Below are 16,373 nucleotides of genomic sequence, written 5' to 3'. Positions count from 1 at the left end.
ATTAATCACCCAGATGCCAACGCTGTTAAAATTTTACTATATTTGCTATCATTCTCTCTCCCTCTCTTTCCATATATATTAATTAGGTGCATGTATTTATGCACATATAATTTTTTTCTGAACCATTTGAGAGTTAGTTGCAGACATAATGCCTCTTTACCCCAAAATCCCTCAATTTGTAGATAATAAAAACATTCTGCTACATAATCACAGAGGAAATATAATACTGTTATTTTATCTATAAACCTGATTCATAGTATACCTGTTTTCCCTATGATAGCCTTCATAGCAAATAATTATTTTTCTGGATCAGTATCCAATCCAATATCACACACAGCATTTATTGTCATATCTCTTAGTTTCCTTTAATCTGGAATCATTTCTCTGTCAGTCTTTGTTGTTCATGAGCTTGACTTTTTTAAGGAATATAGGCTAGATATTTCAAAGAATATTCCTCAGTCTGGGTTTGTCTGATGTTTCCTCATGATTAGATTCAGGTTATGAATTTTTGACAAGGATATTACAAAGGTGATGTTTTGTCTTTCTCAGTGTATCGTATTTGGAGGCATTTGATATCTTCTTTTTCCCTGTTTTTGTTAATGTTAACAGATCATTTGGTTTAGGTGGTATTTGGCAGGTTTTTCCATTGTAAAGTTACTTTTTCTCCCTTGTACTTAATAAGAATTTAAGGGAGAAAATTTAAGACCATATAGATATCCCATTCCTTGTCAAACTCTTACTCACTAGTTGTAACATTTATCAATGATTTTTGCCTAAATCTGTTATTACTGTGCTATTTGCCAAATAGTGACATTCAAACTCTATTATACCTTCCACATTTATTATTTGGTGTTCTACTCTAAGGAAAAGCTTTTCCTTCTCTTTCATTTAAACATAAATTTATATCAGTATGGATTCATGCTTTTCACATTATTTCCATGCTTATGCTGTCCCAAATATAGCCTGTAGAAATCTCTTCAAGCTGGTCCTTGTGTTCCTTTGAATGTCTCCAGAATTTTTTTTTTTAAGTCACGTTCTTGCTTCCTAATGTCACAAGGTATCCCAGGCTTCTTTTATACTTTCTTTCCTTCAGTCCTACAATAAGCCATTTGTCCAAGCAGTCCTGGTTTCTCTTAATGCTTGAAATCAAAATCCACATATTAGGTGGCTGCTTATTACCAGATTTTTCTATTCTTCTAGTCCTAGTGTTTTCTTTTGAATTATATAAGCGTATTGCCTTTAAAAAGTATAATTTAAAATTTTTGACCTGAATACACCTGATATCACAAATAGATTGTAAAGCCAGTGAATACACCATTAGAAAGGAAATTTTTTTAAAAATTTAATATAATGTTTAGGGACACAGATTTTGGAGTGAGATAGCTCTTGATTCAAATTTACTACCACCACTTAATCGTTTTGTAATTTTATTTTATATTTGCCAGTTAGGGATGAACATATATGCTTCATTGGATTGTTGTCATTACTTAATGTTATATAAAACTAGTGACACATGACATACATTTAAACATAGCTAATGCTTTATGAATATCTATACTTAGCACAGTATTAAAACTTATATGCAGGAATATTTGTTTATTTGAATTATAATGTTTTTCTCCCTGAACTCTAAGACACATTTCTAGATCCATTAGTAGTGGAATGTTCCTAAGCATTCTCTAAGACCATAAAAAAATATGGAGTCAAATAACTCATATGCATGGAGACAAAATAACAAACTGGAGTTGCTCTTCAGCTCCTGGATGTTTCTGAGTTGATCAAAACTTGAGCTAACAATGCCTAGGTCAGACTTGTTAGATATAGACACATAATTTATGAAAACCATTTCTTCTGAAACCCATTAAGCTATACCTGTCTTATTTCTAAATTTCCTTGGGTCTACTATTACAGTATTTTATATGTTGCCACTTTAGGAGTACAGGATGAAAGTGAGAAGCAGGAAAAATAGCAAAACATTAGATTTAATATATAATAGATCTCATGCGACTTAGGATAGAGAGGAATAGACAGGAAATTTTCAGCTGGTTTGTACATGTCATACAATCTAGAAATGTTCAAATGGATTCTCATTAAGTTCAGGAAGATGGCATGTTGACTGGTTTTCTTATTCCCCAATAGTTATGAGCAATTTATATTAAAAATACAGAAGTGGCCACTGATGGAACTACTAGTATATACCCCTACTCTGCCAAATCAACAATATGGTGAGTGTTTTGTATGGAGGGAAAAAGGGCAGGCCAGTGCAACTATAGTAGCAGTTAGTCACATATACTATAGCTAGAGAAGGAACTTTTCTTTCAGCATTATTCTCTGTGTTTCATAACCTGTTCCCATGATTATTTGAACCAGGGCGGGGGGAAATAACAATTCTAATTTATAAAGTGATTGCCAACATGAATTAGACATCTCTCCTACTTCTCTTTACATAGTTTAACTTGTAGGAATGAATGTTCTTGAGGTGGGCTGGTAGAGTGTGTGCATGTCCATGTGTGTGCACATGTGTGCATTTTAGAAATAATGAAGGAATACAGAAAGCATAGATAAAAATTGTGTTGGGTAGCTAAAAGGTTTCCTTCTATAGACATACAGACATGCAGGCAAAAAGATGGAGGGGAAAATGAAGAACTAAAGTAGTTATCATATGAAAATTATATAATAACTATATAATGTGATTTCATACATGTACTTTGATAGGTTTTTTAATAATAAGATTGTCTTTAAATCCACATTACTCTATATTTGAACTTATGTTCTGAGCAGCATAGTAAAGATTAATGAGTTATTGTCTATATGGTACCCTTAGGTGCACAGTTAAAACAGATTACGAAGTAGTTAACAGTACTGTGAAAAAGCTGTTTAACACAAACTTGTCACAACATGTGCAGCTGTTATCAGAAGACAGTACAGAGTGGTGTAGGTATTGTCACTGCTTCAGACTTCTTAGTTATTCCTAATGAATATTTCAACTTAGACATATAAAATCATAAGCTAGATTGCATTAGGTCTCAGTACAAAAAACTGCTAGTGGGGTTTTCAATTTTCATTTCTTTCCAGAATCTAAGGGTCATTCTGAAATTATTTTTAAAAATACAAAACAAAGGCTGAGATGTAGACCTTTATCTTTTGTTACTCCATAATACTCTACATAATTGTTTTAATTATGATACATATATGGGAATTTAAACCACACCTCACTACCACCATTTTCTACTGTACCAACACAGAAACAACACTTAGTGCTTCAAACAGATCATACTGTTTTACTTCTTCAGGCTGTTTGCTGTACTAGGGACACCCGACTCTCAGGCACCATACTGTTCCACTCCAGGTCTTATTTACTTGACTAACTTTGATTCTTACTTCCAGATAGCTTGCAAACCACCTGTACTAGAAAATGTTTCTTAACTATGTACCACCTATTCATGGGCTCTCTCTCCATCATTATTATGGCTGGAAAATTGCCCCATTTTTTTTGTTCCCATAATACCTTGCACTTCCTGTTTTGATTCCTGAGTAACAAATTTTTAGATAACAGGAGACTACATCACATAATTTAATTTAATTTTTCTAGCTTTATTGAGATATAATTGACACATAACATTATTTTAAGGAAAAGAGTACAAACTACATAACAATCCACTAAGGATATATGCAAAACATAAAGCCTTTTAAAAGTATTTTTTTAATGCAGAATGAACTCAGTGAACATGTTTGTATGCAGTATGAAATAAGTGCACACTATCAGACATGAATTTCATTAACATTCTATATTGCAAAGAGCATGTATTAAAATATAAAGAAATTGAAATAATAAATTTAAGATGAATAATATAAAGTACTTTTGTAATGGCAGAGTAGGACCTCCAAAAGTTGCTTCTCCATTAAATCAACAAAAATTCTGGCAAAAACTTATCAAAATCAATTTTTTGGGACCTTTGGAATTTGACCAAAGGCTTTCAACAATCTGAGGAGCACTTAATTAAGAAAAATGGTTGAATCTTGATATGAACAAGCTTTGGAGTGCTTTAACTTGCTTTATTCCTATAATTCTCTCCCAGCCTCCACAGTAGCCTTGAAAAGCAACACCCTCACAACCATAGTAACTGTGTAAACCAGCAGCCTAACAGCTCCTAGAAGAAGCAGATGGGTTTGGAGCTCTCCAAAAAGGCTCATCCCCAGAGAATTGTCACTGTTTGACCTGACAGCTCTCTGAAAAAGCCCTATTCATGGGGATTTTCTTTATTTGACCTGACTAAGACTTCAGTCAGTAAAGAAAGCTCTGTTGCTGGGGTAGTTGTTGAAAACAGGAGCAAGTTTTTCATATCACAGCTGCCCAAGAATGCAATACAAGTTGGGACAAACAAAAGATGACTGAAGTATGTCAATTGAAAATCTGGGGAATGACATATTTATAGGAGGCCCTGAAAATCTTGAGCATATTCCTGGAAATCTAGAAGGCCACATGCACATGCAGGCCCTAGAAATACCTGAGCAGACCTTAAGATCTCATCTCTGCGTAGACTTGATGCTCTGTATAAGCAAGAAGTGAATAAAACAGTAGTAGAGGAATAAAGGAACAAAAGAGCAACAAGAGAAAGTAAGTAGGCAAATGGGGAATGTAAGTCCTATGTTATTAGGAATTACATTAAGCATAAGTAGATTAAACACTCCAGTCAACAGAAAGAGATGTGCAGAATGGATAAAAAAAAACTTAATGCCATCATATAATGTCTACAGGAGACACACTGGAGATTCAAAGACACAAATAGGTTAAAAGTAAAGAATAGGAAAATACAGACCATAGAAAAACAGTAACCAAAATAGAGCTGACGTGGCTATAGTAATAACTGACAAAATAGACTTTAAGAAAAAAATTGTTATAGAGTCAATTAATAAGGACAATTTATAATAAAATGGCAATCCATTAACATGTGAAAATTATAAACATATATGCATTAATAACAAACCCCAAAACACGCAAAGCAAAACTGACAGAAATGAAGACAGGCAATTCAAAACAGAGACAATTCAAAACAAGCAAAACAAAGACAGACTCATAGAGAGGAGCAGATGACAGCTAGTGGGGTTGGAGGGAATTAGGGGGTAGAGGGACTGAGCAAAAAGGAAAAAGGACTCATGGACATAGACAACAGTGTGGTGATTACTGGGGAGAGGAGGGTATAAGAGGGTTAAAAGGTACTGGGAAAAAATACAATAAATATTAAATTTTAAAAAGTGAAAATGTACTGGAAGGTAGAAGTGAAAAATAAATTAAGCCTAAATGGACATTAGGAATATATCAAAACTGTCTTCAAAACTGGCAAAGTCAGCCATTATTTCTATGTAGATTCTGGGCAACTGGGTGTTATAAGAGCAGTTATATCACATTGGGTCCTAATGGAACCCAGCTTCTGCCAATAGTAAGACTGGCATTTTTGTAGACTATGAGTTGAGTGAGGTTATATTATATGAACAATAAGTTTTTTCTCTATAATTGTAATGATTCTTTTACAGAAGCTGTTTGGCCCTATTTCTGTACTGAACAGATTCTGAACCTCTTAAAAATCTCTTCAGTAACAGATTATGAAAGATGAAATACCTGGGAAAATACTCTCTTTCTGTTTTTAGGGATAACTTAGCTAGTAAATTTAGTCTTAGTAATTCTAGATTCTTTTAAGAATTTTACCACTGAATATCAGAATAGGTTTTTCTCCTTCATTTTCAACACTATAATACATGGTAGTAATGCCAGTTTCATAGATGTTATAGGTGTCAGTTGTCAAGGGCTTTGAAATGCTAAGAAGAAATATTTGAAAATTATATTATGTACCACACTCTAAAATATTTCATTTAAGAAAATGAAAATAACCTAAAAGCCCATCACTGATAAATGGAAAAAACAACTGTAACGTATCCATACAGTGAAACAATAATTTGGCCGTAAAAAGTAATGATATATGCAATAACATAGATGAATCTTGAAAGCATCATGCTAAGTGAGTGAAAGAAGCCAGTCACAAAAGGCCATGTATTGTATGATTCCCTTCATATGCAGCGATGTTTTTATTAAAGCATTCAGCTCTTTTGGATAAGAAGTGACTTAGTGTTAAATATTATACTTCATTTGTTATCTTTGGTAAGTGGAGTAATGGCAAACAGAATTACTTCTTTTGAATAGCTATGAAAGGTCGAAAGTAAAGAATTTCTATTTATTTAACTGTCATATGCATTGCTGATATGAAGGAAAACTGAAAGAATTTCTTTTAGTGCAGTGCAGTGTGAAAGTTCATAAGGTTAGAAATAATTTTCTCCCTGACTTAAACTCATAGGTAATTTTTTAAAAAGATTTAATTACACTTGTCATTTCTGTGATTTCTACTGAGGAAGCATTGGGGAGAATACACTACTGAATGTTCTCTCTCATTGCTGAATAATTGTTATATTCTTGAAACAATGACCTTGTCAGGTAACACTTAGTGGGAAGGCCAGAGAGCATCTGATTTTCGAAGTGTTTGAATTCCTGCATAATAATTTCACCTTTTAAAAAAATTAACGTTTTGACTAAATGAATCCTTTAACTGTAATGCGGGCTTAAGTAAGTAACATTTGCCTCAGATGTAGTGATTGCAAAATAGGAAGCTCCTTTTGAGGAACTTTACTGATTAGGAAAACTTTAAATTTATTAGATTATTGCATTTTGTGTGTATTAAAATATATTTTAAACATAATAAAAAAACTAATATAAACCATACCTACATTATTATACAGACTGATAAATTCCTATATTTTTGTCATGTTTGCTGCAAAACTTTTAAATAATAAAAATGATACATCATAGATACAATTCATGTCTTCCCAATCTCATTACCTTCCTTCTCAGAAGTAATTTGTACCTTGACATTAGCGGATTTTATTCCTAAGAATTTTTTGCATTTATTGAGGTTCTGTGGAGGGCGAGAACACTGAGATAGGGGCTCAGATTCTGCACACTAACTGTGGGACTTGGGCTTTTCTTCCTGGGAACATAGAAGTTGCTGGGGTTAACCAATCAGAGAGTAAGTTAGCAGGCTTTTCCATTTTTGGAAAACTGATGTCCAGGTATACCTCAGTGAAACGAGAAACAAAGTATTCTAGGATTGTGCAGGGCTTATTGTGGGACACAGGAAGGTACTTTTCCCAACCAGGTACTGAGTTTGTCCGTGTGGCTTGGCTTTAGATCTGAAAAATAAACCTAAAAGTCAGGAACATTGTTTTTTGTTTTTTTGGTTGGTTGGATTTTAAAAAGTCTTTATTATATATTTTTCCATTACTATTTAGTCTGTTTATATCATCATTCCCCCAGCAGTCACCACACTGTTGTCTATGTCTATGAGTCCTTTTTCCTTTTTGCTCGGACCGTTGTTTTACAGCTACCTAGTTCTGTCAGAGCTTAACTCGATGGAGCAATTTGTTCTTGTAGGGCTTGTCTCAATGGAGCAGTTTTGGGGAACATTTTATTCTACCTACTTCATTCCCTCCCTGAGAGATTTATCTTTTTGTCATGGTCACTGCAGAATTTTAAAATAATAACATTAATACATTATAGATACAATTTGGGTCTTCTCAAACCCCATTACCTTCCTTCTCAGAAGTAATTTATACCTTGAAGTTAGTAGATTTTATTCCTAAAAATGTTTTACATTAGTATTAGTATTAATATTAGTATTATTAATATTATATATTTTTGTATCCAAAAGTGGTATGTGATGTTGTGTGGCATGGTTTTGTGCCATAAATGGTATCACACTGTCACTCTGCAATTGCTTTTACCTCACCATCCCATTTTTGATATTTTCATTGATACATTTTATACGGTGTTCTATTTAAGAATATGACCCAGTTCATCTTTTCATCCCTTCATAAATATTTGGATATTTTCTATTTTATCAACTATTAAAAACAATGCTACAATGAAGATTCTTGGTCATGTCTCCTTGTGCCTAGTTATATACATAAAAGTGGAAGTGGTGGGTATATCTGTATATTAAACTTTATTAGATATTGCCAAATTGTTCTATAAAGTGTTTACACCAATTTACATGTCAGCCCCACTCTCAACCATTTTATAAACACTATTGAGATATAATTCACACACTTTATACAGGTAAAGTTCACCTGTACAAAGTATATAATTCAGTGGGTTTAGTATATTTACAGAATTCTACAACCATCACCAAAATATAATTTTAGATATTTCTTTCTTTCATCATGCTCAAAAGAAATCTTGAACCTATTGGTGATCACTCTTCATTACTCCTCCTTCCATTTGTTCATACCTCAGCCCTATGAAACCACTAATCTACTTTCCATCTCTATAGATTTGCCTTTTCTGAATTTTGGTATATATGGCATCATACAATATGTGGTCTTTTGTAACCGCCTTTTTTCACTTACTATAATATTTTTGAAGTTTATCTATATTGCAGCCTGTATCAGTGTTTCATTCCTTTTTTTTCCTTCTGCTGAATGCTACCACATTTCATTTATCCATGCATCATTTGAGGGACATTTGGGTTGTTTCCAGTTTGTGGCCATTGTGAATAATGATGCTATGAACATTTATGTACAAGATTTTGTATGGATATTTGTTTCATTTCTTTTGGGTATATTTTAGAATTGTTGGGCATGGGTCATATGATAATTTTATGTTTAACATTTTGAGGAACTGCCCAAAGAGTCTGCATTATGGCACAATGCCACCAGCAATGTACCAGGGTTCCAGTTTTTTCACATTCCTGCTAATACTTGCTTTGTCTCTCTTTTTATTATAATTATTCTAGTGGATATGAAATGACATCTCATTGTGGTTCTGGTTTGCATTTTCTTAATGGGTAATGATTAATGAGTATCTTTTCACATGTTTATGGGCATTTCTTAATCTTTTCAGGAATTTCTATTTAAATCTTTTATCCATTTCTAAAATTGGGTTTTGGGGTTTTTTATTATTGAGTTTTATGTATCCTTTATACATTTTGAATTCATATTCCTTGTTAGATATATGATATACAAATACTTTCTCTTTTTTTGTAGGTTGTCTTTTCATGTTCTTGATGGTGTCTTTTGAATTACAAAAGCTTTTAATTTTGATGAAGTCCAATTCATCAAACTTTTATTGCTTGTGCTTTTGGTATCATATCTAAGAAATCACTGCTTAAGCTGAGGTCAAGAATATTTTTTCTTATGTTTTCTTCTATGAGTTTTATAATTTTAGGTCCTACATTTAGGTCTTGATCTATTTTTAGTTAGTTAATGCATAGTAAGAGGTAGGGACCTACTTCATGGTTTTGTGGACCTCCCTTTGTCACCACACAATTTGTTATAAAGGATATTCTTTCCCCCACTGAATTATTTTGGCACTCTGTTTTAAATCAATTAATCATAAACATAAGGAATAATCTATTTCATTGATCTATATGTCTATCTCTATGCTAGCACCACATAATTTTAATTCCTGTAGCTTTGTAGTAAGTTTTGAAATTGGAACATGTGAGTTGTATAGCTTTATATTTCTTTCTCAACATTGTTCTGGTTATTCAGGGTCCCTTGCAGTTCCACATGAATTTTAGGATTACCCTGTCAGTTTCTACAAAAAGAAATTGAGGATTTTTCTAGGAGTTAGAACAAATATTAGGTCAATCTGGGAAATAATCGCCATCTTAAGCCTTCCAACCCATGGTCATTACACGTCTTTCTATTTATTTAGATCCTTTAATTTTTTAAACAATGTTTTGTAGTTTTTAGTGCGCAAGTCTGCCCTTTTATTGCTACATTTATTCCTAAGTATTTTATTCTTGCTGATGCCTTTGGAAATGGAATTGTTTCCTTAATATTCTTTTCAGATTGTCCTTTATACATTGGTAGTATATGGAGATACAATTGATTTTTATATATTGGTCTCATATCCTGGAACCTAGCTGAACTCAATAACAAGTAAAATAGAGACAGACTCATAGATGGAGAGCAGCAGGCTGATAGCTGTAGAGGGGAGAGTTGGGGAAGTGGAGGGATTGAGCAAAAAGGAAAAAGAGAGGAAAAACACATGGACACAGAACAGTGTGGTGATTGTCACAGGGCTAGGGGGTGGAGGGAAGTGGAAAAGTAGAGGAGTGAACTGTGATGAAAGGAGACATGACTATGTGTGGTGAATATACAATATATTGTATCAGATTGTGTGTTAAAGAATTGTGCACTTGAAACTTGTATAATTTTGTTAACCAGTGTCACCCCAATAAATTCAATAAAAGGAAAATAAAAAATAATAAATTTAATAGCTTTTTTATTCTTTAGGTTTTTTATACAAGATCCAGTCTAGAGTCTATCCACAGTGTTGAGTTTTTCATTTTAGTGACTGTATTTTCACTTCTAATCTTTTCCCACATCTAACTATTCTTATTTTATTCTTGCTTCTTTCATTTTATAATTTCTTATTTTCTTTTATTAGAAATTACTTATTTATGCCTTCAAACTTCCTAAACAAATTTCTTTTAGAATCTTTCCAAACTTTTTCAATGAAACTAATCTTATATGGAGTGAATCATTTTCTGACTGTTGATTTGTTGATTCTGTTGAATACCTCTGTTATGATTAGATTTCTGTGAATTTGGGTTTGCAGACCTATTTTGAATTTTTTTAATTGTTATTTTTTTCTATTACCATTTAGCCTCCTTATACCCCTCTCTCCTGCTGCAATCACCACACTGTTGTCCATGTTCATTAGTCCTTTTTCCTTTTTGCTTGATCTCTCCACCCCTAACCTCCCCTCTGCCGTAGCTGTCCGCCTGCTCTCCATCTATGAGTCTGTCTCTGCTTTGCTTGTTAGTTCAGTTTGTTCATTAGATTCCACATATGAGTGAAATCATATGGTATTTGTGCAGACCTCTTTTGAATGAGAAGTTTTATGAATATTTTGTTCTTTTTATTGGACTCTGCTCATTCCTCCGTGTGATGACCTTTCAGTTATCTGAATCTGGCTGCCCAAGGCTTCTACCAAGACAGATTGGTAGTGACAGTTTAGCGTTCAGCCTAGTCTGATATTATGAGCTCTACAGATTCAGCCATTGAGCCATCTTTCATGTGAGAGAGAGCCCCACACCATCCCCCCACATCAGACCATACACCTGTCGATTCCTTGTTTCTGTGAAACCTGTTTAGTCCACATTATCATACTGGAACCTAGTTCCTGGCTACCCCTCCTTCTCTCTAGAGTCCAGAAAGCAAGGTCTCAACAACTGAATGCTGTTTTATGTATCTCTTTCCATTCTGTTCCATGGAGGTGTATGTATCTTATTTATAAGCATATTGATGTCTTTTGTTTTTAGTTACTCATATTTATATTTTACCTTCCATGTTTTTTGTTTTGAACAAATGATATATGCCAAATTTTATATCATATTGTGAAGTTATTGCATCTTCAATACAAAAAGCCCCATTATATTTATTCTTTAGGTTAATTTTAAATTGTCAGTAGGTTGAAACTAATGGTTTTGTCCTCATACATAGAGTGTTATTTTATTATTATAAAACAAGTCTTACAAAATGCAAATTGTATTTACATTATCAGATAGGTTCCCCTTCTCCAGGAAAATCTTTTCATTAATAACTATCACTTAAATAGTTATTTGCTCTTTGACAAACACTGTGCTTAGCGTTTTACTTATATTACCTTATTCAATCACATCAACCTTACAAAGTTGATATTAGATAACCTGAATTGTAGGTGGTTCAAGAACTTGTCAGTAGTCAGTAGACTAATATTTAAATCCAGCATTGTCTGATTTGAAAGCCTGTGCTTCACATAACTTTTTATGCTTTTATATTTTAATTGTTGAGAAGTTTGCATTTGCTTATCCCTTTTAATAAATTAGTACAATTTGAATGATGTTTTGCTATAGAAAATTAAAAAACTTTCTCTGACACCATATACAAGAATAAACTCAAAATGAATTAATAACTTTAAGTGTAAGATTCAAAACCATGCAAATCCTAGAAGAAAACATAGGCAGTAAAATCTCTGATATTTCTCTTAGCAATATTTTTTTTCTGATATATCTCCTCAGGCAGGGAAGAAAAAGAAAAAAAACAATAAACAAGTAGGACTGAATTAAAGTACGAAGTTTTTGCACAGCAAAGGAAACCATCCACAAAACTAAAAGACAGCCTAGTGAATGTGAGAGCGTATTCACTAATAATATATCTAATAAGGGGTTAATATCCAAAATTTATAAAGAACTTATACAACTCAATACCAATAAAATAATCCAATTAAAAAATGGGCAAAGGACCTGAATAGATATTTCTCCAAAGAGGAAATAGAGATTGCCAATAGACATATGAAAAGATGTTCAACATCACTAATCATCAGAGAAATGCAAATTAAAACCACAACAAGATATCACCTCACACATATTAGAATGGCTATCATCAGTAAATCAACAAACAACAAATCCTCTTGGTGAGAATGTGGAGTAAAGGGAACCCTCATGCACTGTTGGTAACAGTGCAGATTGGTGCAGACACTATGGAAAACAGTATTGAGGTTCCTCAAAAAATTAAAAACGGAACTGCTTTATGATGCAGCGGTTTCACTTCTGGTTATATACCCAAAGAAACCCAACACACTAATTTGAAAGAATATATGCACCCACTCCTATGGTCATTGCAGCATTATTTACAATACCCAAACTATGGAAGCAATTTATCAATAGATGAGTGGATTAAAAACTGGTGGTACATGTATACAGTGTATTATTACTTGTTCATAAAAAAGAATATGAAATCTTACCATTTGTGACAACATGGATGGACCTAGAGGGTATTATGCTAAGTGAAATAACTTAGAGAAAAACAAATACCATATGACTTCACTTATTGTAGAATCTAAAGAACAAAATAAATGAACAAACAAAATAGAAACAGACTCATAGATACAGAAAACAGACTGATGGTTGCCAGAAGGGAGGAGGTTGGGGGACTGGGTGAAAAAATGTTAAAGGATTAAAAAACAAATTGGTAGTTACAGAATGGTCACAGGGATGTAAAGTATAGCATATAGAATATAGTCAATAATATTGTAATAATTATATGATGCCAGGTGGGTAGTTGATATATCAGAGGGAACACTTTGTAAAGTATATGATTGTCTACCAACTATGCTGTACACATGAACTAAAACAAAATAATACTAAATATAAAGTGTACTTGAAAAATAAAAATTTAAAAGATTTTTTAAAAAGAACTTTTTCTGAGAAGGAAATAGAGTGGATGTTTTAAGCATTTGGTCAGAGCTTTTAGCTATTTATTATTTAATATAGTATAGGATTTCAGAATATGTTTGAGGGATATTACCTAGTTAGTGGGATCTTTCTCAATAAATTATCATTTCTGTTATTGAAACTTTTGGAGGTGATTGTGAGAGACTTTTTTCTTCATTGTTTCATTTTCTTTATTTTTATATTATAAGATCACTTTCAAAGAGTGATACTTGTGATTGTATGGCTTTTAGTGTTAACTCTTATAATTTTACTTTCTAAGGGAAGTATCAAGAAATAAGAGATGAATCTAATTACAGAAGGACCAAAGAAAGATAGAGAGTTGTCACTAATGAACTCAACAGTGTCTTTGGAAGTTTTTGGCAAGATTTCTGTAGTAGGAATCAGTAGATGAAGAATTAAACCTAAATACCATATCCTGCCAGCACTTATTAACTAAAATATGCAGGTATTGCCAGTAAGATACATGGAACAGACTGATAGATTGCAGAGAGGAGGGGGGATGGGAAGGACTTGAAGAGGTTAGCCAAAGAACATATATGTCTATATGCATAGCCCATAGATGCAACCAACAGTGTGGTGAAGGCCAGGGGGAAGGGGGCTGGATGCAGGGTAGCAAGGGGAGGCAGAGATGGAGGACATCTGTAACAGTATCAATGATTAAAAAAAAAAGTTTAAGAAGCTTTAGAAGTTCTCACTCAAATACTGGATAATTGAACTTAAGGATAAAGAATAATAATGACTGGGCAAGATTGTTATTGTAAAGGATTTTAAAGTGTATAAGAAATAAAGAATTAAGAAAGCAGGTATAAGAATCAAGTAACTAAGGGCATGTGTGTATGCCAATGCTCTACTAGATTATAGAGTGGAGAATTGGAGGAATATGATTTTAGTTAGCTTTTTAATTATGAAGTAAGGAGGAATAGAATAAGTCGTAATGGATTGGAACTATCTGCTGAAATGAATCTCCCCCATGCCTTCTTCTAATTGTGGGGGATGGTTTATTGGAAATCTCCAATTTGAACTACCCAGACTCTGTATCTCTTCCCTCTAGGGCCAGCTCAGCCCTTCATCCTGTCAAAGCAGATAAAACAGAACAGCATACAATTTGCTGTAAAGGGGTCCTTGGGATGAAGCATTTTAATGTCCATAAAGAGTAGACAAGACTTTCATTTTTAAAGACTCCCATGGAACATTTTAAACTGCGGGGATTTGTCTTGGTCCCCTTTGCCAAAATTAATAGATTTGGGCTGCAGAGTTGAAAGAAAGCTAAGCACTTATGTTTACTTATCATCCAATAATATTTTACTTTATGTGTCTAATTTTAGCCAATATGCCCTAAAACTGACAACACATTAAGTTAATACTACTTAAATAAGAAATGACACTCGTTTTTAGACCTATATGAGTTAAACACCGGAGGAATACAGAATTACAACAATATTATTTTATAAATTAAAAATTAAGTGCAATCATCTAGAGAACAGATCAAACTGATGTAACTTAACCATTGTTTTTCTTTTTGTTTTTTATTTTCCCCCTATTTATCAGTCTTGGGTTGAACTGCTTTTCCTGTTCCAAATAGCTCTTCCAGCCAAGAGTTTTCTGATGAGGAAATGGCACAGAGGGACTGGAGTATTATAAAATACCAAGTGTGTTATTTTGAATTCTTCTCATGCTCTGAGAACAGGAATATCTTAAGCTTTGATAAAATGGTGCAATTTTATATTTTCCATTTGACTACTTTAAAAGGTTCATTATCTTTTAATTAAACGACAGGAGGAAGAGCAGAGATTAAAAGATGTAGTACTATAAAGGGGATGGCTTTTAGCTACTAGTACATGAGTGAAGACACCACAATAAAGCAAGATGGAGTGTAGCAACAAGTTTTGTGCCTTGAAGCCTCCTCTTGTCTGACTGTGGCGGTAATTTGGAGTTAATTTGTGCAGCTTCTCAATAAAAGACTTTGTGTTTTATATTCTTTGATTCTTCCTAGCATCTTTTCCCAGTTGTTCTTTTATCTTCCCTTTCATGAGGTCCAGTGCCGCTAATACAAGCTAGATATGATAATGAGGTATACCAGTGTAGGTGAGAAGCTTGGACCAGGCTCAGTACATGGGTATTTCCTATTCATCACCTTCTTTTTTACTTTCTGCAATATAACTTAACTCAAGTAGCACCTTCCTTGAACCTCCCACTTTCTGCTCTTACTGAGGAGTGGAGGTTCACTTTCTCCTGCAGCAATTTGTAGTTTAGGATGGGGTAAATGCTTAGGTTTCTACATTTGGGAATATTACTGCCTGGTAATTGTCTTATTTTCCTTTGTCTGCATGAAGATTTTTTTTTCTTTGTGTCTATTTTTCTCCCTTTGCTTTCTTCTCCCCCACATGTCCCCAAGTCCTTAGGCCAATGAGGCTGTGGTGACACCTTCTGGGCAGTGCTGGGAGTGAATTACAGCCATAAGTTCCATGGTGGTGTTAGCATACGAAGATTAGGTGTACACAACTAAATTCAGTTTGCTTTGTCAAAAGAACCCATACAGCATTCTTCTGCTCACCTTCTAAAACTTGTTTATTATTGATGTCATTTCTTACTAATGAGCAAGGATTTTTAGTTAGCTTAATAAAAAGACAGCCTGCCTGTTTAATCAGTATAAAGATACGGTACTTGGTTAGGCCTGAATATGAATGTTAACAGAGGAAAAATTAATGATTGAATGTTATTAGAATATTAGCACTCTACACTATTGTTTTTTTTCCCTGTTCTAATACAACAGTATTAGGTTACATGCTAGTGCTTCACAGCAGTGGGAAAATGTCCTATAAATAATCTTGGTAGAAACAATGTCATCTATCATGACCACCCACTGTTGGTGGAGTATGAAGATTTCTCCAGAACCATTTTTGTCTACCTGTACCTTTCATAAGTTTTAAGAAACATGTAAAGAGTCTTCCATGTAGCCTCTGTTGGAGCCTTGCTTTTTTCTGATCAGACTTCATTTCTTCCACCTCTAGTTCAAAGCCAATTTAACTCCTGTATTAAAAG

The sequence above is a fragment of the Pteronotus mesoamericanus genome, unplaced genomic scaffold, assembly GCF_021234165.1.
Source record: "Pteronotus mesoamericanus isolate MK-2021 breed Mesoamerican mustached bat unplaced genomic scaffold, CSHL_Meso_final contig_52, whole genome shotgun sequence".
Lineage (NCBI taxonomy): Eukaryota > Metazoa > Chordata > Mammalia > Chiroptera > Mormoopidae > Pteronotus > Pteronotus mesoamericanus.
This window is presented reverse-complemented; position numbering follows the sequence as displayed.